We start from the raw sequence: 22037 nt of genomic DNA, 5'->3' as shown, positions 1-22037 counted from the left end.
TAACAATAAATTAGCGAACATAGACGACCAGGAAGGCAATCGGCCAAAAGAAAAATATTAAAATGAATACTTTTAAATCTATGTATGTAGATACATTTCTAGAAAATTTCTAGTTTTTGCAAGTTCCAATAAACTTTATTCGTTATTTGCAGGGACCGTAACGGTTATGATTTGATTTATATTTTTTTGATCAAATTTAACCGTGATATATGTTTGTTCGATCAAGAAAATTTAATGTTTGGATTTTTTATTATTTTTTTATTTTATTTTAAATCCATGAACTTACAGGTTTTTGCATGAACTTGCAGGAAGTTACTGGAAAAATTAACCCGTTCTCCAAAATCCTGTAAATGAGAGCGATTTTTGGAGAGTTACGTAGAGAATAAAGTTGCATGATTTTACTCGAACTTTTTCTTCTGGTAAAATCATGAAAAGTGTCAAGCGATCACTGGTTGACGTTTTTACAGGAAACATGCGTGTTTTGTTCCCTTACTTTTTTTTGTTACTCACTTTTTATTCTCACTCCAGCGAGTAATTTTGCTGTTTACAGGAGAGGATTTTATACGAAAAGCATTGGATCAGAGCTTTATGATTTATATTTTTGCGATCATATTATAACGCTTATTTTCAGATTAAATTTTTTAGATCATTAAAGATTTAAAGTGGTCATAAGAACGCAGTCCGGTTGAAAATTGCAAAAAAAAAGAAGAACACAAAATAACGAAAAAATAAAAATTGCAAAATAGCGATTAAATTTGACGAAACCAATGAAGATCCATTTAACATTACATTTTTATAGCACTATGTCATAAGCTGCTTTAACAATATGGCAACATTAAAGAATACAGAGCTTTCTCTTGATTTGATAATGGATTTTACGAGACATAATTTTGGCATGATCTGTTAATGAAGAAAAAGCCCTAAATCGGGGTGGTGTCTATGTCAATGTTCTTATGTTCATTTGTTTAATAATGGAGATATACATAGCGATGAACCTCCTGATAATAGTGATTTAGGTTTTAATAGATACAAAAAAAAACTTTTTTTTTTACCGATTTTGAGAAATAAAGGCGATTAATATATAATTATCTGTGCAAAGGCATCGAAAAAATGAATTAGGATACTCAAGTACCTCGTCATTGACTCTGGTAAACGTTGACCGTATATAAGATAATGGGACTTTTCTTGATTAATTCAACAATATTTGACCCGTCCTAATGTACTCACGCAAGCATGTGCCATTTACAAATACAGAACGAAGAAAAAACGCGTAAGTGATTTTAAAGTGTTTGAACCCACTTAATATGCTAAATATTGTTTTACCTACACACTTTTAGTACATATGTACTATGTATGTATGTATGTATATATGAAAGCCTTTTCTGACTATTTTTAAAGTTCAAGAGTGGGAATAAGTATTTGCCATTACATATCTAAAGATACTTGAAAATATACGATGTGTGGGAGAATCCCTTCGAAAAAATGACTAACAGGCCAACCTAATATTCACGCACGCCGGCAATTTACTGTCAAAAATTTTGTATGCACATACAATTTGTATGCGACCAACCGAAATTGAACGGCATGCGTAAAAAGCTAACTCAATTTTTGAAATTTTGTTTTGCGTGAGATTTGGATTTAACGTTTCGCTCAGTAAAATCAAATGCAAACGCACGCAAGCCAATTTCGGGTGACGCAGAAAAACAAATTATACGGCGTAACAAAAAGTGGCGTGAACGATATGCTATCCATGTACATAAATATATAAATAATTCTTCTTTTTGATTAATATGTATATATATATATATGTCAGAGCAGCTAATCGGAGATTCACTTACACAATTTTCGTAAGCGACATATGTATGTATGTAAATTAGGGCGGTTCTTAGAAAAATCCAATGAGAGATTTTTTCAGTCCCACCCCTTCAATCGGTAATACCACGGTCACCAGATGTCACATACAAGTTTTGGTCCCGATTGGAGACGGTTAGGGCGGATAGAGACTCAAATTATTAAAATTAATTTTTTTACCAACTCATACCCAAAATCGATACTAACGTAGTCGAAAATATCACATTTAAATTTTGGTCCCGATTGGAGTCGGTTAAGGCGTGTCGCAATGGAGTCCGAGGCCAGAGACTAAAAAAAAAACATTTTTTCATTTAATACCCAAAAATAATACTACTAAAGTCGAAGATATCACATACAAATTTTGGTCCCGATTGGCGACGGTTAAGGCGTCTTCAAAGGTTAATCTGAGTTTTGGCCCCTGTGCGCCACACCTTAATCGACTTCAATCGGGACCAAAATTTATATGTGATATCTTCGACTATAGTAGCATCGACGTAGGGGTTGAGGCTTAGGAAGTCTGATGGAAAAATTTGCTTCCTACATTTAATGACCACCCTAATGTATATACACATATAACTAAGTATGTATACATTTACATAATTGTTCTTTCCTGTATTTTGATTTTTTATTGACGCAAATATCTTTTATGGATTTTGCTCTTTTCTTCCTGTATTTACTTATAAAGGCATCTGTACGCATATGACATCTAAAGTAGTAGAGGTCTTTAAAATTTTCGCTTATTAATTTGTACATGATACTCTTACAATAATGCAATTACGCTACGCTATGCTAATTGGCCGGTCACGTGTGCTTGTGTTTGCGCCTGTGCACTATGGCCGAAAACACGAAGTCGCGGCGAAAAATATTTACCGCCATGGTAGCTTCACCAAATTTGGTATGCAAACTGGTTGATCCACGCCCCCTTTTTTTGCGAGTGGCCCGTTCATAAGGGGGATTTGCGCAAACATATAAAAGTAAAGTATTTCCACAGAACTTACCGTAGAGCTTTTTATCAATTAAGAAAATATTTAAAAAATAGCGCACCATGTCCTCTTTTAATGGACCCTCATTTCAAAAACTTTTTTCAAAAAATAAATTGGAATGCTCCATATAAATTCATCAATTTTGTATTCAATGCGTACTTTAAATTTAAAACTCGTGAAAGTAGTTATTAAATGGATATGGATCAATCTGAAAAAAAAAAAAAATAACAAGTAAAAGAGTCTACGTTCGGGTTTTACCCCTATTTCAAACATAGTATGTTCAGCTAGACTAAAAGAGATAAAGTAATATAGTTATAAGTGGGCGGTACTAAGCCCATTTTCTAAAATTCCATCATAATTTTTTGTAAGATATTGTTGTGAGTATCAACTTTGAGTAAATCAGCGTTCCTTAATTTCGAAATATGGAAGTTTCTGTATTTCTGAAATTTACTGTTATAAGAAAAGTGGGCGTAATTTAATTCCGATTTAAAAAACTTTCAACGTCTTGCTATTGTGTGTCAAGTACAATAATTATACCGAGTTTGGTATAAATGGATTGAACTGTTACCGAGAACGCCCCATTATAGATTTTTTTTGAAAAACGCCCTATCTCGCTTAAAAATATTTTGAAACTGTGCTGAGATAGGGCGTTTTTGAATTCGGCAGCTTAGACAGCGCGTTTTTGAACCGAATTCTGAAATAGAATGTTCCTAAACCAAATTCTGAAATGGGGCCTTCTTGAAAAGTTTTTTTGAGATAGAACGTTTTCGAACTGCCTGCCGAGATAGGTTGATCTTTCACTCAGCAGTCGATAAATGTTCATAAGTCGGTGGCGCCACGCCCATTTGCCAAAAAATTGCTATAAACGTATTTTTTGCTAAAGAATTATTGCAAGCATTAATTTTAAATAAATTAGCTTCAGTATTTACTGATTTATTGAAGATTTCTTATTTATCTAAATTACCGTTCTATGGGATGTGCGCGTGTTTATTTTATTTTATTTATTTATGACGATTTTGTAAGCATTGCCCACTAAATTAACATACTAGCGGCAGATAAATTGAAATTTTATATCAATAATAGCTTGAAAAACGATATTTCTTGCCCGCATTTGATAAAAAAATAAAATTAAATCATATAATTTTGATCTTTTGGAACAGCTGACGAACGACGCACGCGAAAAGTTGAGAGTTGGCCAGCTTTCTGCGTTGTGTTGGCGTTGGCGTTGCCTAAATTTGGTTATGTGGAGACTTCCATATAAATGCATGCATACATAGACAGCCGTCGGATCGACGCCAACGCCAATACAACGCCAAAGTTCTATGTAAACGAGCCTTAAGTACTTTATTTTAAGATTGGTCCATAAAGTAAACAAGAAAACGAAAGAAACAAATACAACCTTGAAAGTGCAGAAAACAAACATAAAAAAAAAACGCAAAAAGTAAAGCGGCGGCGGAGATTTTTATGATTGCCAATTAATAGATGGTTATCTATAGCTATGTACATATGTTTGTATACATGGCTCCTTGAATTATGGCCGTGTGTATTAAGACCGCAATCCAAAAATGAAATTAGGCCATGCGAAATAGTTTGGGGATTGATTTCCTTAAACTCTTAAAGTCTTAAACTATGTAAAACTCGTAAGTTTACGAGGCTTTTATGGGAACGCTCCCACGCTTGTGAAAAGGTGTAAATAGTATTTTTGGACCACCCTAATGTGTAAGCGCCAATCTTATATTATTATTATACCAAAGTTAGAAATTTAGACTTTTGACCGGTTTCATTGCACAAATAGTTAATCGTAATTATTCCCATCTGCGCCGGTTGGATAGATAGGAACAACTATGTATTTACTGGTCTCCATTCAGGCAAATCCCATTTTACTATTTAAAGTGCAGGGATGGTGCGAAGTTCTTGCTAATAGCTAAGTGAAAGCAACTGCAAACACACAACAATTTTCGGAGTCATTAAAAAATTAGGCGAATGACTTTAGAGAAAAAAAATTTAGAAAAGAAGTTAAGTAAAAATATAAAATAAAATTAATAAAACAAAGTTGTGTCATAAAGTGAAATAGGAAAATAATAAAATTAAAATAACAAGAAATTTTGTTTAAAATTTGATTGAATTAAAGTATTGAAAACTTTCTAATATCACCGAAAAGAAAACAAGCAATTAATAAACATTAGTATTTCAAATTTTTAAATATCTTCGAAATTAAGCAGTAGTGCAGCCCTATTTCCAATTCCAGTGTAAATTTTGTACTGCGGAGGAGGTCAGTTTATATTAAATCGCTTGCGTAAGTTTATTTAAATTTTTTTTTCATAAAAATAAAAGTAAATTATTATTATATCCAGCTAGTATATAGTAGTAGAAGCAAACAGAAAATGGGAAAAACAATTCGAAAACTGTGATTTCTATAGATTTTTGTACGGACTATTCGACCCTTCTATGCGTTTTCTACAACTTTCCCATTTTCATGGTGAAAGTTCTAAACGAAAATTTATTTGTGAATTTTCTCAATTATGGTCATTTGTGTATTGATTGATTTGAAATTTTCACACCTTAAACTAAAAACTACTCAAACGAATTTAAATTTAACAACAGTTCTTAATATACAGTACAAACAAAATTATAGGTTTTTAAACTTTTTTATGAGAATTGAGAGGGTGTTTTTTTTTTTCAAATGCAAAAGTTGTGTTATATAGTATGTAGTTTGAAAATTTTTTCTTTGTTTGCTTTTGCAAAAGTTTCAGAATTAAACATCAAGTAAATAGTTGCAAAGTTATAACAATATTATTATGATCCGCACGGTGGCAAACGCATATTTAGTACCATCAGATAGCCCGTACAAAAATCTATAGAAATTTTAGTTTTCGAGTTATTTTTTCCCATTTTTTGTCTGCTTCCCAGCTATTCGAAAATTAGCTTCATCTGCACCGCTCAGCGCACCTGGCACATTTGACGTGAATTGCCTCATTTGTATAAACTCTAAAAATTGTTGTACATGAATTTGTGTATGAAACTGCATGTGTTGTAACACTCCAATGTGTTAAATAATAAATCACGTGCTCATAAGTACGATAAATAAAATGTTTAATACCTACACTCATGGCACTGTATGGAAGTCTTTAATTAGTTTTGTACGCATGCAGAGAATTGTGAAAACTTTAACCTACATATGAAAAGAATCGTTCAAATAGCAAAGAAGTTAGTGAATTTTAATAAATACCAAACCATTAGATTGATTTTTCATACTTATTGTTATGAAATTACATATACATACATATATGTATGTATGAAATTTTAATTAGTTTTAATGAAGCGGGAATAAATACTAGGATTATTCTCACCTTATAACGCTTCCCAATCTTCACGCAATGGGCAATCCTTTGTTTATTAACTGCATTAACATACCACGTGGCGTATACGTAATTATTTATTAGTTTGCGAAATTGGCAATTGCTTACAACTTGAGCTTCTTAGCAATTTTCTTTCCACTTAATCTTTGATTTGCAAACACAAAATTTCCTTTAAATGCCGCACATCACTAAAGGAGATGGCTGAGCCATTTCGCTCCTTTAACTATGCATAATGTGGGGTATAGGGGAACTGCAAGGTTAACTGCCTGCCGCTACTCGGTACAAAGATGCCCAAACCTTTTTAACACTTGATCGCCGCATTGTGTGGGAACTTGGTCTTAGCTCGATCCGAGCTAAATCTAAAACATTTTTTTCTGATATAATAAATTTTATGATTCCGATGGTAAAGCCGAAACCATTTTTGATGGGCCATCCTAATATAAATACGTATTTATTTAAAAGCTACTACTCCAAATAGTGCTTGCAATGAACGAATAATAAAAAAATAAAAAATAAATAAATAAAAATAAATATTTACACATACTTCACAGCTCTTTTAAGTTCTCGAGCGTTAAGATTTTTGGCATCGGCTAGTAATTGTCAAATATCATTCCTCCTCGCACAAAGATATTAGTATATTTATACTGTTAACAGGCGTGAGGTTTTTGTTTTTGATATATATAAAAAATAACTAAACACATTTTTTTTTCGATGCCACCGAGTTTAGACGCAATGCGTTGTTGTTATAAGTTGTTAGTTGTCCCCAACTTTTTTTACCTTTTCACAGAAACACATACAGAGAGATCTCAAACATCAACCCACAGCGTATTGCATATCATATCCACGGTAATAATTACAAAAACCAATCCGATATATTGACTTTAACAATTAGAGAGTCAAATGATTAAATAATAACAGTGCGGTGCATACTTACTACTCGCTTGTACTCGATTATGCTATTCGCATGGCAATTATCGCTTGAAATTTTGTTGTCGGAAAAGATGTTATGAAACAAGCTAGAAATTGTTCGTTAATCTCTCAATTCACGGGATAAAATATAGGGCAGAAACAATCGTTGAACTTGGAATTTTATGTAAAAGTGGAGTATGGATAAAAACTTTATTGTGTGGCCTAATGTCCTACAAAAAATGTGGGGTTTCTTGCAAATTATAAAAACTATATTACAATTGACTATTTAGTAAAGTATCTGGTCGTTCGAGGTGTTTATAGCTGATTAAATATTTCACGCATTTGGGATGTGCCACGCCTCCTTGTAAAAATTATTTTATGTATACCTTACTTTAAACGTCTACAACAGTTATGTATTCACACAAAAGTTCAGAGCCAGGAGGCTTATAGTTTTATGAATGTACGAGATCTATGGGGCATACCGCGGGGAATTGTAAACACGCATCCTCTTTTAGGGTCGTTTTCTAGACTGCGTGTTAGAGATACACGGTGCTTTGACTGTCTGTCAAATTTGTCGCTCATATGCTTGTAAGGGGCAATCGATAAAAAATCAATAAATGTTAGGTCTCGACTTTTGTTTCCAAAGCTGTATCTGAATACAAATTTCAGGCCTATCAGATGTGCCACGTCCTCTTTTATAAACTAAAACCATCATATTTTTTTTATTTGACGCATATTTATATTGTGATATCAATTATCCTTATTATTTGAATTCAACTTGACTTCGACCTCTTAACAGATTGTTACCCTCCAGCCAGTGCGTCGTTTTAAAATTAAGTCTGTCGAATTTAACATTTTAAGCAAGTGGCCACACTTTAAACCTTCTCCTCACCGAGACGAACCCTTTGACACCCATATTTTAATATTTCCAATAACTTGTGTATAATTTAGTAAAATTCAACTTTTCAAACAGGTGGCAACCCTCCTCAAAATATAAGCACCTTTTTCTCATCGACACGAACCGGGTTTTTATATTTCATATGACTTGTGTAAAACTTATGTTATTCAATTCGACTTTTCAAACAGGTGGCAACACTCTTTAAAATATAGCTATAAACCTTCTCCTCACCGAGACGAACCCTTTGACACCCATATTTTAATATTCCAAACCACTTGTATATAATTTAATAAAATTCAACTTTTCAAACAGGTGGCAACCCTCTTCAAAATATTTGAACCTCCTTCTCACCGAAACGTACCGTTATTTTAATACTTCATATGACTTGTGTATAATTTAATTTAATTGGACTTTTCAAACAGGCGGCAACACTCTTGAAAATACGAGTATAGCTATAAACTTTTTACACAAAGGCATGACAATGTCATGTTCTTAGCCACGAGGCTACAGAGCGGAAGACGACGTACTTTATCTACTTACTGAGCTAAATGACACCAACTCATTGCGCGGATACTGGCAATGGCGAATTTGACAAAAATCTGCACCGGAGCCCAAGCTGTGCAAATTTGTCGAAAATGTGTTGCGAATATCCTCGACTACTCTGAGAACAAAAACAAAAGTTATATAGTGTCGTACGAAAGCGAATGATAAGGTCGAATTTTAGACAAACGCCGCCATATGTTTTCTTGCGACGTGGCACCCAGGAAGTATTAGGTGTCGTACGAAAACATGCGGCATGGCATTCAATGTGTTAAGGGTACGTTGGTCAGTAGTGATCTCTAAGCGAATAACTAGAGTGTTCTTATCAATCTGACAAGGTTATAAGGTACCTTGGCTTGCTCTCTTCTCTAAGAATAATCTAGCCTCAGTTAGTTTATACATATTAATTTTGGAACGTAATTATAACTTTTAATTTGATTTTGATTGCACTTAACAGTTGTAAATATCGTTTTTGAGTATGTAAGTGTATGCCCAACTATCTAAAAATTTCTAGCCACATAAAAAAAAAATCAGAAATATGCTCTTTAAAATCCAATTATTATGCGAAAATGCCAGATATTGCCCTCCTGAATTTATGTACATTTGTAGTTATGTTGGCGACTCACAGAGAAAGCCTTTCAAAAGCAACGAAAATATATTACGAAATTGCTATGTTTAATCTTTACATGCTTACGCGTGCACTGGCGCCTTTGTTGTTGCTTACATGCTTGTCAACTGCTTTACAACATGCAGACTCCGAAAGTCATTGCGGAGGTTTCATTAAGAAAAAAGTAAAAAAAAAATAATATGAGTGGACTTAATGAATTGTTACAACTACATACTTAGTACAACTGTTGCTGTCGCGTCGTTTATGCTGTTGTTAATTTTTGCCCGCTTTCTGTCAACTCTTGCCACCAGCTGAGCTACAGTACTGTATACACCAACAAAAAAAGAGAGAGAAAAAAACAGTTCATTCGTATGTAGTTAAACAATGTTAACCACACCAGCTCGATTGCACAAATTTATCACCACTCATTGTCGTTGTTGTTAGTATAATTGTTGTTATCTGCACTTGTTGCAGTTAAGCTTTTTGCAATTAACAGACAGTGTGAACTATACATTAAGGTGGTCCAAAATAAGTAAATCGGAATTTTAATGTTCTCACCACATAGGATTGTTCTATATCGAAGAAATGCTTATATGCCTATTTTTTATTTTGAAATAAAAAAAAAAAATATTTAGAGGGCGCTCAAAGCGCTCAAACTGTTCCATGTATTTTGTATGGGGAAAAAACAACTATTCGTAGAAATGGTATAGAATTCTTGAAAATTAATATATTTCGATCGGAAAACTCTGGTTCTCTTCAGGAGACTTCCAATAATAATACCACATTGTTTATTTAACCAGTTTTTAATACTAAAGATTTTTTTATTTATCCCCCATTGTATTTTCTGGTGGTTTTGGCGGACCTCTAAATATAGTTACTACGAAAAAACGGTTAAATAAATAACTGGGTAGTATTACTGGGTATCCTTTGAAGAGAAACAGAGTTTTCGGATCGAAAAATATTGATTTTCAATAATTCTATACCAGTTTAACGAAAAGTGTTGTTTTCCTATATAAAGTACATACAAAACTTTGAGCAACCTCGAAATATTTTTTTGATTTTAGAATAAAAAAATAGGGGTATATTTGTTTCGTTAGAGAATAGTCCTAGGGGATGAGAGCATACAAATTTCGACCTTACTTTTGTCATTCATTTTTGGACCACCCTATTATACATAGATACATACTTACCACCGTGATGCCTAGTACATTTAAGAGACAGCGCTTGCACTTATTCACTCTCATTTAATGATATTTTAATAGCATAACATGCCCATTTCCCCCTCCGTTTTTTTTTTATGAAATCACTCTCCTCCACTTCCTCTTTTACCTGCAATTCATGAATTAGCTTGTCCTTTCCCTTTCTCATGCCATTTACTTGCACTTTTTTGTTGACATTTAGCCAAATGCATTCACTCTTTTAGGTCGCACTTTTTTGTTTTTAATTAAAAACAGCAACACTCTCTCACTGTTATCGCTGTTACCTCCGCCTCTGCTTTGCACAATCACTGGCTTTAATAAATGTACTCAAATTGGGTTAAATACCACAATGCAATAAAAAGTGAATCTTAATTTCATTGCTCTCGAAGATGAACAAAAAAAAAAAAACAGAAAGAAAAGGAGCGCCACTTCAACATCGTTTCATTTTCTTCTATCAGCTTTTTAACTTCTTTCTTCTTTTCACTCTTTCATGCTCTTTCATACTCACGGTTTAACACTTTTTCTGTTGGCGGTAATGAAAACCGGCTTTACCGCACGGCAGCAGATTGATTGTCTGTGGTTATGGCCATTGGCCGCCAGCGTCACCACAATCACCATAGTCAGCGTTAACGTCAATATCTCTTTATCAGGTTATCAGGGCGGCCAACTGGGGAAGAATTGTGCTATTTTGGCGGAATTCGAACTTTGAATGGGAATAGGGGAATGATTAGTTATTGAATTATCAATATCATCGAAATTTATTGTTACCGAATTTGACATTTATAGTGTTATCGAAATGTATCGAATTCTTTTAACTCACCGTGTTATCGATACTTATTAAATCGAAATTTGCTGGTATTTATGGAAATTTATCGATTTATCGAATCAAAGTTTTTGGAATTTTCAATGTATATCGAGTTATAGAAATGTCTAGGATTATAAGAGTTTATCGAGTTATCAATCCCTATTTATTGATTTATAAAATTTTATCGAGTCGCCAGAGTGAAACGAGTTATCGAAATTTGTCAATAGATATCGAAAAGTATTCGAGTTATCGCAAATTAAAGTTATACTAAGTTTATCGATATATGTAAATTTTAGAGTTATCGAAATTTATTGAGGCTTGAAAACGCACGATGGCTATCGAAATTTTTCGGATTGCCGAATGCTATGGAGTTACCGGAATTCAGTGTTTTTCGAGTTATTGATATTTAACGATTAAAACTGCTCGACTCACTGAAATGTATCGAGTTACCTAACGCCCCTATTCTAACGCTGAGTATTGTGACTTCACTAGAATAGGGGGGTAAATTCATAAAGTTTTTGTAATTTGTCGAGTTATCGAGAATTATAGTGTTATTGAGTTATCAAAATATATATTGATTTGTCTGACAACTAGAGATGGCGGATAAATGCATACCTGTGACTCGGTCACTGCTACTCAAAAGTCACGGTTAACTGCTGTGACAACTTCCAAATTATCACCACAGCAGGAGATTTAGTTCCATAGCGGGAGACTTTTCGGTAACTTATTTTGTACCTCATAAGTTAGTCGACGTGCTAAGTTTAAAAAACAACAAAACTGCAGCTCCTCTGAACTCATCATGACTTTAGAGCTGTTTGGGTGTACGCATCAAGTAGTTATGGGTCTTGAATTTCGTAAGCTCTAAACTATTCGAAACGACTTTCTAGAAACGCTCGTCGCAACTTTGGATAGAATCAAGTGCCTTAACTAATGACAGAAAATCATTTGGCGGAATATCATTAAAAATTGGGCATCTTTTTCAAAAATTTTAGGGAGTTGGGTCTTGACTGAGCTGGCATCCATGTTGGCTATGCACATTTGTACATACTTATACATACGTTTTATTTGTGCGTATGTTATGTATGTGGTTGTATGCATTAATAATTTTGTAATACTTACCTTTGGCGTGTGTTACGATGTAAATCAGTGAGTCAGTAGGCCAGGTTTGTTTACACCTACGGTTGGCTTTTTTTACAGATACAAGTTGGGCAGTGCATTTCCATTTTGAGACGAACACGTTGTGCCACTGAATACCGTACAAAAATCCATTTGTACGAGTTGAGTGCAAAATGTTGAACGATTGGTTTCATAGTTTTGCTTTGATGAATTATTATGCGCACATATTCATTATTTAAAGTAGTTTGTTAGTCTTTGGTATATACATATTTACATACATACTTATATAAATATTGGATAGTCGAAAAATTACCGGGCAATTTGGTTGCCAAATTTAAAGCCTCATTTTTCATATTCTAGAGGAACTTTATTAAGCCACGTACATATGTATGTATGTGCCATTTTGATCTAGGTTAAGGGGCGATAAACCGAGGATTCTTCCTGGAGCAGCCGTTGGAGTAGACGCTTAGTGCCGAGAAGTGCTGAACCTTCTGCATTGACCCGAGGTATGAGGACTTTTTTGCAACATTCCACCACACCAAACTGCCTTAGAGTAAATAGCATGTGTAGCACCAACAAATGAAGCCAGGAAAATACTCCAAGTGACTCTCATCATTGTTTTGCACACGGGCAAAAGTTTGGGTTTAGTTTTTAAACCGCGCTGGGACTACTGCGTTTTTTTAATATTTTACAGTCTACTTTTTCAACCAGTTAATAGATATAAGCAATTTTTAAAATATTCTGGTTTAAATTTTAGTACAGGCAGCCGAGAAAATTCTTTTTTGTTATGAGTGGTTTAAAATTAAAGCCAAAAAGTTTTAATTCTAATAATAAGTCAGATAATTATAAGGAGCAGATGAAAAAGTTTTTAGTCTAACGGAGACGAAAACAACTTTTCCCTTGTTTAATAATAATACAAGTTTACAAAAAAAAGTGTATGCATATTAAACTAAACCTATATATCCCTATGTTATTCGACACGCTGAATGCGAATCCGAAGTTCGTTAGTCTCCTCCACGTCAGGTTCGTGGTCAGTTGAAGGTCAAGTAGGGAAAAATGCATTGAATAAACCTAAAAATTCATATATATAAAGTATTAGATCCACTCCGAGGTCCGTTAACCTCCATAATGTCAGCTTCGCGGTCATTTGAAGGTCAAATAGGACAAAATATTTATTCAATAAAAATAAAAATAAAAATTTTTGTTTTTGTTGTCGCTCAAACCGAGTATGGGGGTCCCTTGATTCCTCACGGTCATCTAGAGTTCATGATAAGATTATACCAAGGCCGAATTCCGATGAATTTTATTATTATAAGGTTTACTCAATGAATTTTTCCCTACCTACCACGAACCTGACGTGATGGAGGCTAACGGACCTCGGATTCGCATTCAGCATGTCCAATAACATAGGGATATATAGGTTTGGTTTAATATGCATACACTTTTTTTGTGTAAACCTGTGTAATTATAGATACACAATACATATTTAATTTTATTTCTTATAATCGTTATGGTCTCTGAAAAAAAAACGTCCCGAGTAGTTCTACTCTTAAAATGTTACTCATACGCCCAGGTGAAGGAAGAACTACGGGAATTTGAAAAAATTAAAGCGCAGCTCTAAAATAAAAAATACGTATGTAAATGTATATTTAAGTACATTATGGTGCATCACTCTCCATAAAAAAATATCGGCTCTGTTTTTCCATCGGAAATTTGCATTTTCTTATATTTCAAGCCGTCCGCCAAAATATTTCGGAAAAGCATTAAGATTTACGTGAGCTGGATTTCTTTGAAAATACTAAAAATATCAAATCTTTTATAAATGAAAATAGTTTTCAAAAATATTTTTTCCAAAAAATCACCTAATCAGATGAGAGAAGAGTTTAAGCTTAAAAGATCTGCATAAAAGTGTTTCAAAATTTTATCACCGGAATCAAAATACACAATGTACATATGTGTACATTGGGAATGTTAATCCCGGGATCCCGGCCTGTTTAAGGCAGAATGCTTGGCAAATAATCCCTGGATTTTCGGGATTTGTAAATTGCACTGATGGCAATAACAGAAACTCCTTTTCTTGACCAGTATTGACTATATTTTTTTTTTTAATTTAATAATTAATAATTTTTTATAATTGTCTAGCTCATTATGCATATAACACCGTGCGATTGTAAATTTTTATCAATATATTCGCGAAACCATGGGCCAAATATAGTAAAATTGCGTTTTTAGTTTTTCACTCTGACGTCAGTAGACGTCAAAGATGATTTAAAAAATGCAGATAAATGTGCTTAGAGAAGAAGTATGTGTATCAAATTAAAGAGGAAATCCTGTAGAATTTAAAAAGATTCAAGTTTTTGGTGCAGTAGGACTTGTAAGTATTGAAAATATCCTTTTAAAATTTTGTCCATGAAATTTCGCAATATTTGTTTTTGAGAAAAAATATATGTTAAGGACTTATATAAACTCGATAACATCCTCGAATTTCGTCCTTCTAACTTTATCAGCTTAAAAAATTATCTATTCGTCCATGTGAATCCAAAAACTTAAATTTTTTTAATTCTAAACAAATTTCCTCTTGCATTTGGTACCCATATTTTTATTCTAGATTGTATTGAATTTTTTTTTTCTGTTAAATTATTTTTGGAATTAATCATATCTCCGAAATTTCAAAGTCCTTTAAAATAATTCCTGACGTTAGAGAGAAAAATAAAAACGCATCTCTAATTAAAAAAGTAGTTTTCAAACCCATTTATTTATTATTTATTTTATGGTAGGAAAGCTTCTCAAACAATATAGATGCACTTTTTCTATTTAAGTTGTTGAAAAGTAACATCCCGAAAATCCCGGTATCCGAAAAAGCTGGAAAATTAACAACCCTCGTATACATACATAATCAATATTTTTTAGATATGTACGTATGTATACCGTCATACCGAATAATGCCGACAGTATCATTGCATGGAAACAAATCATTTCGGGATTAACATCGCTATTGTGCCCCCAAAAACGCCAGCTAATTAGTGAATAGGTAGATAAATCATCGCACTACTTAGTAACTAACCAAAAAAAAAAAAAAAAAAAAAAAATTCTTAAAAATTTGCAAAGTTATTATTGTTTGCTAAATCAATTAGCGGCAAATAGGTTTTTAACTTTTTCACCTGTTTTTATTGTTATTACAATTTTTTTTCGGCGGCATTGACGCAGCTCGACAATAAACATACCTTCATATGCCCATACAGAAACCACAGTTGACAGATGTGTGGGGAATTTTAGCTCAACACTTTCCGAGGAAAATAAAAAATTAAATAAATGCTTCAAGTGGCAGCGGAATTGTTGAACAAATACTAAACAAAAATATTAAAAGCAACCAAAAAAGTGTTACGCTCTTTTTGTTGTTGGTAAAGCAACGCATGGCTTAGAAGTGATGTGGAAGCATAAGTTAAGGCCGGCAACGGAACGAATTTAGCCGAGTCATACCACAAGACAGTCGTCGTTTGAAGGCAATGCAGCTAAAACGCACTTTAATGCTCCAGTAGTGACCTTAGCTAACGCATAATTGTACATTGGCTATTTGTCTTTAAATAAACAACAACAACAAAAAAAAAACGACAACAAACAAACATTAGTTGTTTGTCTGGTTTTCATTTTGGTGCGCAGGTTTTGTTTTTGGCTTTGAAATAGACCACACTCCAAATTTATAAGCACCTAAACTTCAAGCATCAAGCATCAAGCGTCAAGGTCGAGGTGCACCAGAACAACAAAAACAAATAACAAAACCACGAGGCTGAATTGCTTCGTTAATTGAAAACAGAGTTAATTAAAATATATTAAATTTACATATAACCAAATTAAGTGCACAAAAAGGGAATTCCTTTTTTGATTGCCGCCCTCTCTTTGGCCCCTTATGCATTTGCAGAGGTGTGTATGCACATTAGGGTGGTCCAAAAATGCATGTAAAAAAAGTAAAGTCGGAATTTCTATGCTCTCACCCCCTAGGATTGTTCTATATCGAAAAAAGTGTACCTCTATTTTTTCTTTTTTTTTGAAATCAAAAAATATTTAGAGGTCGCTCAAAGTTTTCCATGTAGTTTGTATGGGAAAAAAGAACTTTTCGTGGAAATGGAATGGAGTTCTTGAAAATCAAAATTTTTCGATCGAAAGACTCTGTTTCTCTTCAAAAGATTCCCAATAATAAAACCAAATTATTTTTTTTTTAATTTTTTCTTAGTAACTATTTGTTATAGGACCGCCAAAATCTCTAGAAAATGCAATGGGGGATAAATAAAAAATCTTCATTATTAAAAGATGGTTAAATAAATAATTGGATATTGTTACTGGAAGTCTCCTGAAGAGAATCAGAGTTTTCCGATCGAAAAATATTGATTTTCAAGAATTTCATACCATTTCCACGAAAAGTTGTTTTCTCCGCATACAAAATACATGGAAAAGTTTGAGCACTTTGAGCGCTCTCTAAACTTTTTTTTGATTTAAAAATAAAAAAATAGGGGTATACTTTTTTCGATGTAGACTAATCCTAGGGGGTGAGAGCATTAAAATTCCGACTTTAATTATTTTGAACCACCCTAATGTATATATACATATGTGCATGTTTTACGATTTCGATTCATTTAAAATTTAGTTTTGAATAGCAAGATAAACTCACTTTTGGTCCAAAGTCTACCGATTCAATTAGCGCATGCGCGTTCATTTTATTAAGTACGTGTCAATAAAGAGCATTGCAAAAATTTGTTTAAGACAATAAATTATATGAACAAAACTTGTCTATAGAAAAATAATGGTCAACTTTAAAGATGATGGTTTAAAGACGGCATAACAAACCAATTCCGCGCTCTTTATTGGAAAATAAACAGAGGCGTGCTTGGTGTTAAAGAACTCGAAGAGCTCCAGTAACCTTTCTTAAGCGGGTTTCACTGTAGCTTTAAAGAGCTTTATAAATTGACGTTTTCATACATTTTTCAATTTATAAACCTTTTATAAAGCTACTTTGTTTTTTTATAAATAAGGCCATACAATATTAAATTTCCATATATTCTATGCCAAGGTGAATTTGTACAGGGTGGTGTTACTGGCGAATTCAAAATGATGTGTTTGTTGTAAGCAGGCCGGGTTCATATTACAACAGACACATAATTTGAACATTCAAGAGGACCGCGGCGAAAATCTAAATTCGCCAGTAACACCGCCTTGTATAAATTCGCCTTTTTCTATGCCTTTCCTCCGGTGTTTCTTGAATAACATAAAAAACTGTTCCATCGGGTAAACTGAAATAAAGTTACGAGCAAGTGTATGCTTCTACTTATTAAAAATGTTTTTTTTGTGCCCTAAGTCCAGATTTTGAGGGTCACTTCAAAGTTCTGATTCTGCAAATTTTTTTTTTTGATTAGACCTTCAATATGTATGAGCCTCGAAAAAAGTACATGCATTTTTTATTTATTTTTTTTTTTTGTCGTCACAGTGTTATTATCATATCTATAGTTTTGGCTTTGCCTCGAATTTCGCAAAGTGGGCGAGATACATTCATTAAGTTTTATATATGCAAACATATAAATATATGTACAAATTTTATGCTTTGCCTCATTAAAGTTCATTAACATTTTTTTTTTTGTAAATTTTGTATTATATTTTTGAATATTAAATCGTGTTTTGCAATGTAATTTCTTTCACACAATGTGCAAATTCAGCGCCAAGGTCATTGAGGTTTGGCTGCTCTTTGTTTCGTTTTATGGTCGAATTTCTTGGCTTAATTTTAAAATCGCACTCATTCCGCCAACAACTTATCGGCCTCTGGCCCTTGTTGCCTAATGCAAATGAGTCGTTCGTTCACCCAGCAACCAGCCGTTCGTTCATGCAAATCTTTTTATTGCTATTTACTACTATTATTTACTAAATTTTACACTTTGAATTTTATTTTTATTTGTTCGACCGACTTTTTGTGTTAATCAAAGTGCCATCATGCATCTGTTAACATCATTTATTTGTACGTGTATGTATGTATGTGTGTATATTTTAGTGCACTATTTTCGATATTCAAGGCGAATCGATGCTAAAGATTTACTTTGGTTAGGCAAATGGTGCAAACAGTGATTTACAAATGTTGGTAAATAAATTGCCAAAGAAGAATTTGTGTATCGCTGCTACTAAGAAATTTGTGTGTAAGTATGTAGATATTTGTTTGGAATGGACGTATGTATACTTAATGGGATTTAGGTGATGTTTTTTCATATCTATGTACCTACTTATGTAAATGAGTTTACTTCAATAACTTAAATAACTAAAACATATATGTATTCATATTTACTATGACTTCTGTGGTATGGCTTAAATATAAATAATTGTACTTGTATTTTTCCACTCATTTGTACATCATACTTAAGAAAATTAAAATTCAAGCAAATACCTAACCTTAAGGCGCATCTGTCCGCATATGCTGATGAATAAACAAATTATAATTCAATATTTAAAGTAATCGCAAACAGACTCGGTTAGAATTTTGTAGGTTACAGAGGTGAATAAATTCATCCAAAAATGGTCCTTTTTATCGTTTGGGTTGTAGGTGTTCTGACCGCAAACACCTAGGTCTGGCCAAAAGCTTTTTTTTCCAATTGGCTTGCAAACATACTTTAGACTGAGCGAACTTTTTTGTTTGTTTTTTTTTGTCAAGGGGGTACGGTCTAATGTACATACACATGTACATACCGGGGTTGTTGCGAATATTCGCATTCGCATTCGCAACCGCGGAGCTTCCGCATTAATTTTAACATTCGCATTCGCATTCGCATTAATCTGGTAAAAAACAACTGTTATTTTAGGTTCCTGGAATATTATGCAAGTGCACTGATAAAACGTATATCTAGCCAGTCACAGAAGAAAGGATTAAAAATGAATTACAAAAACTAAAATCGCAAAACGCTGTTGACATTATAGGTTCTCCAAATTCAGAAACAACCAAAAGAATGAGAATGAAGAATTCTTCGGAAAACAACGGTGTTTAAACAACGATCTTGCCATGATACTAGATTGTGAAGATGAAAGTCAGGAGGATACATCCGATATTTGCAGCCCCGATGCAATTCTAAAAAAAGAATTATTGCACCGCAATAAAAAAAAATCAATAAATATAACTGAAAGTCCTCTCGACTGGTGCAGCGTCAATCGAAAAGAATTTACAATTTTGTCAAGTTTCAAGTTTGTCGCCTCGAGCGAGCAGTTATATAATGGCCCTGATTTACGACCCTTTAAAAACTTTTTATTCGATACAATATTCCAATTTTTAAATTCAAGTACTAAAAAAAACATTATTAAAAATTACTAACCTTTACATTTTTTATTTAACTAAATCACCTAATTTATTCATCTAAATTATTACTTAACAAGTAAAAAAGTTAAGTTCGGGCGAAGCCGAACATTAAATACCTGGCGCAAGTATTCAATATAGTTTTTTCAGCTTTCCGAAAACTACCGCTACATGGTAAGCAGGGGTGGGGTTACCCGATTTCAAATATCTTCGATAGAACGTTCAGTTAGATATAATGAGATAAACTTATATAGATATATGTGGGCGGCATCACGCCCATTTTCCAAAATTCAATAATAATGTTACTTCTTTTCAAGGGATTGTTTCGGTAAAATTAGCGTCCTTAATTTCGAAATATCGAAGTTTCAAGCATTTCTGAAATTTACCGTTATGAAAAAGTGTGCGTAATTTTTGTCCGATCTCGATAACTTTCAACGTTTTGCTTTTATGTGGCAACCACAATAATCCTACCGAGTTTGGTACATATTGATCCAACGGTTACCGAGATACACATATATGCTCATAAGTGGGCGGGGTCACACCCATTTTAGAAACCTTTCATTATAAGCGTATTTTTTATTAAAGATTTATTGCAAACATCAATCTTGAATAAATTAGCTCCGGTATTTACTGATTTATCGAAGCTTTCGTATTTCTCTAAGTTACCGTTATATGGGATGTGGGCATGGTTATTATCTCATTTTTTAAAATTTCAGCCATTTGGTATGTTTTGTGAAGGCCAACAACTGTGTCAAGTTTGGGAGAAATTGGCGGAGCGGTTCCCAAGGTATACACATGTAATCATAAGTGGGCGTGGCTACGCCCATTTTCCAAAAATGTATAATATTATTATTTTTGATTGTAAATATTAATTTTGAGTGAATAAGCTTCAGTAGTTACTAAAATATCGTAGTTTTAGTATTTCTGAAAACTACCGTTGTATGGGAGGTAGGCGTGGTTATCGTCCGATTTTGCCTATTTTCAATACCATCCGTCCTACGCTCAAAAGAAGTATACATACCAAGTTTCGTTAAGATATCTCAATTTGTACTCGAGTTATCGTGTGCACAGACGGACGGACGGACAGACGGTCACCGCTTAATCAGTTTCTCTTTTCATTCTGATCATTTATGTATACATTTGTCTATATCTATTTCGATTCATTTTGCCTGTTACAAACAACCGTTATGTGAACAAAGTTATAAAATCCGCGGATGTTAGCGTTTAAACACCCGCATCCGCATTCGCATCCGCGGATGTTTAAAATTCCACATTCGCAACATCCCTGGTATATACCATTCGGTGAAGTCCTAAAATCTTGTTCAGCATTCGTTCTTTCATTGACATTGGCCCTGAAAGCCACATTGACGGCATAACCGCAATAGGATGTGCATACGTAAACTCTTTTATGCATTATTCTGCAGTCGTATACCCACATCACTAGTAAATGTTGTGGTTTTCTAACAATTGTACTCATCAAACAAACAAAGTATAAAGTATGTATATGTAAATAAATGATGAAAATACACTTGTATTTACATATTTTAAAGTATTGTTAAGCCTTAAACATTACCGACAAACAGTTAACATTGTCGTTTGTCGTTTTTTGATTTAAAAAAAACTCTACAAAAAGCAGTCGAACATATGTATGTACTTTGTGTGGAAAAAAATATTTATGTGGTAGCGTCAGCAATAAAAATTTCAAACATCAACATGATCTTTAGCATTTTTAAGCTCCCACTTTATTGTACTAATTTTGTGCTATAAAACTGCATGCCAAAAGTTATTAAAAAATTCAGATTAAAAAGTTTGAAATTTTTGAGAAATTCTTTTTTTTTAATTTTTGTACAAAGTTTGAAATTTGGACTTATAAGATTTTTGTTATGTAATGAACTAAGCGTCTGTTCTTCAGTAGGTGCGGCTGCAAACGCGCGTCTGTCAAGGACCAAGCGGCTCGCTATATATATGTATACGTGTTTTTGGCAAAAAAAAAAATAAAAGTAAAACATCAATCCCAGTGATGTAGCCATGGGTAATAGCGCAATTTTTATGGCGCTAGCTAAATAACACCGGTGCCACCTGTGGTGTCAGCGCACTAACTCAGCGCATTAGCGCAGTGTACTGATTGGTACACGGTGCCATCTGAGTGCCACCACAGTAACCATCGTCATACAGTGTAACACACCATGCAGTGGTGTCATGTCTAATATTACTTTAACTCTTGGCGCTGAGCAACGCTTGTACGGCAACGCAATTTAATTGCTAGGAATGTAGTAAATGCCACGATATTCCCATCATTATTGAGTAAAAGCTTCAAGTTTGCGTAATTAAAAAAAAAAAAATTAAGGCGAATTGTGTGTGTCTTATGTTTTTTTTTGTGGTAACGCCGCTAGCTCTTTTCATATATTGGTGCGGGTGCGACAACTCCGGCTACGCTGTTAGCGCAATGGCG

General features: G+C 33.6%; 1 protein-coding gene across 2 annotated transcripts in view; it reads left to right on the top strand.

Annotated features, from left to right (window-relative positions):
- LOC108359291 (nose resistant to fluoxetine protein 6-like) overlaps positions 1–22037 on the top strand; it is a 36935-nt gene that overhangs the window by 3082 nt on the left and 11816 nt on the right. The window contains exon 1 of one of the 2 annotated variants that reach the window (XM_017611101.1): positions 5122–5130. The exons of the other annotated variant lie outside the window; for it this stretch is intronic. The gene's annotated coding sequence lies outside the window, so the exon portion shown is untranslated. Of the gene's footprint in view, positions 1–5121; positions 5131–22037 lie in introns of those variants that run through there. 2 annotated transcript variants of the gene reach the window in all.

Source organism: Rhagoletis zephyria, unplaced genomic scaffold (genome assembly GCF_001687245.7).
Source record: "Rhagoletis zephyria isolate East Lansing unplaced genomic scaffold, Rhagoletis_zephyria_1.1 Rzeph_scaffold_00369, whole genome shotgun sequence".
NCBI classification, from domain to species: domain Eukaryota; kingdom Metazoa; phylum Arthropoda; class Insecta; order Diptera; family Tephritidae; genus Rhagoletis; species Rhagoletis zephyria.
This window is presented reverse-complemented; position numbering and strand designations above follow the sequence as displayed.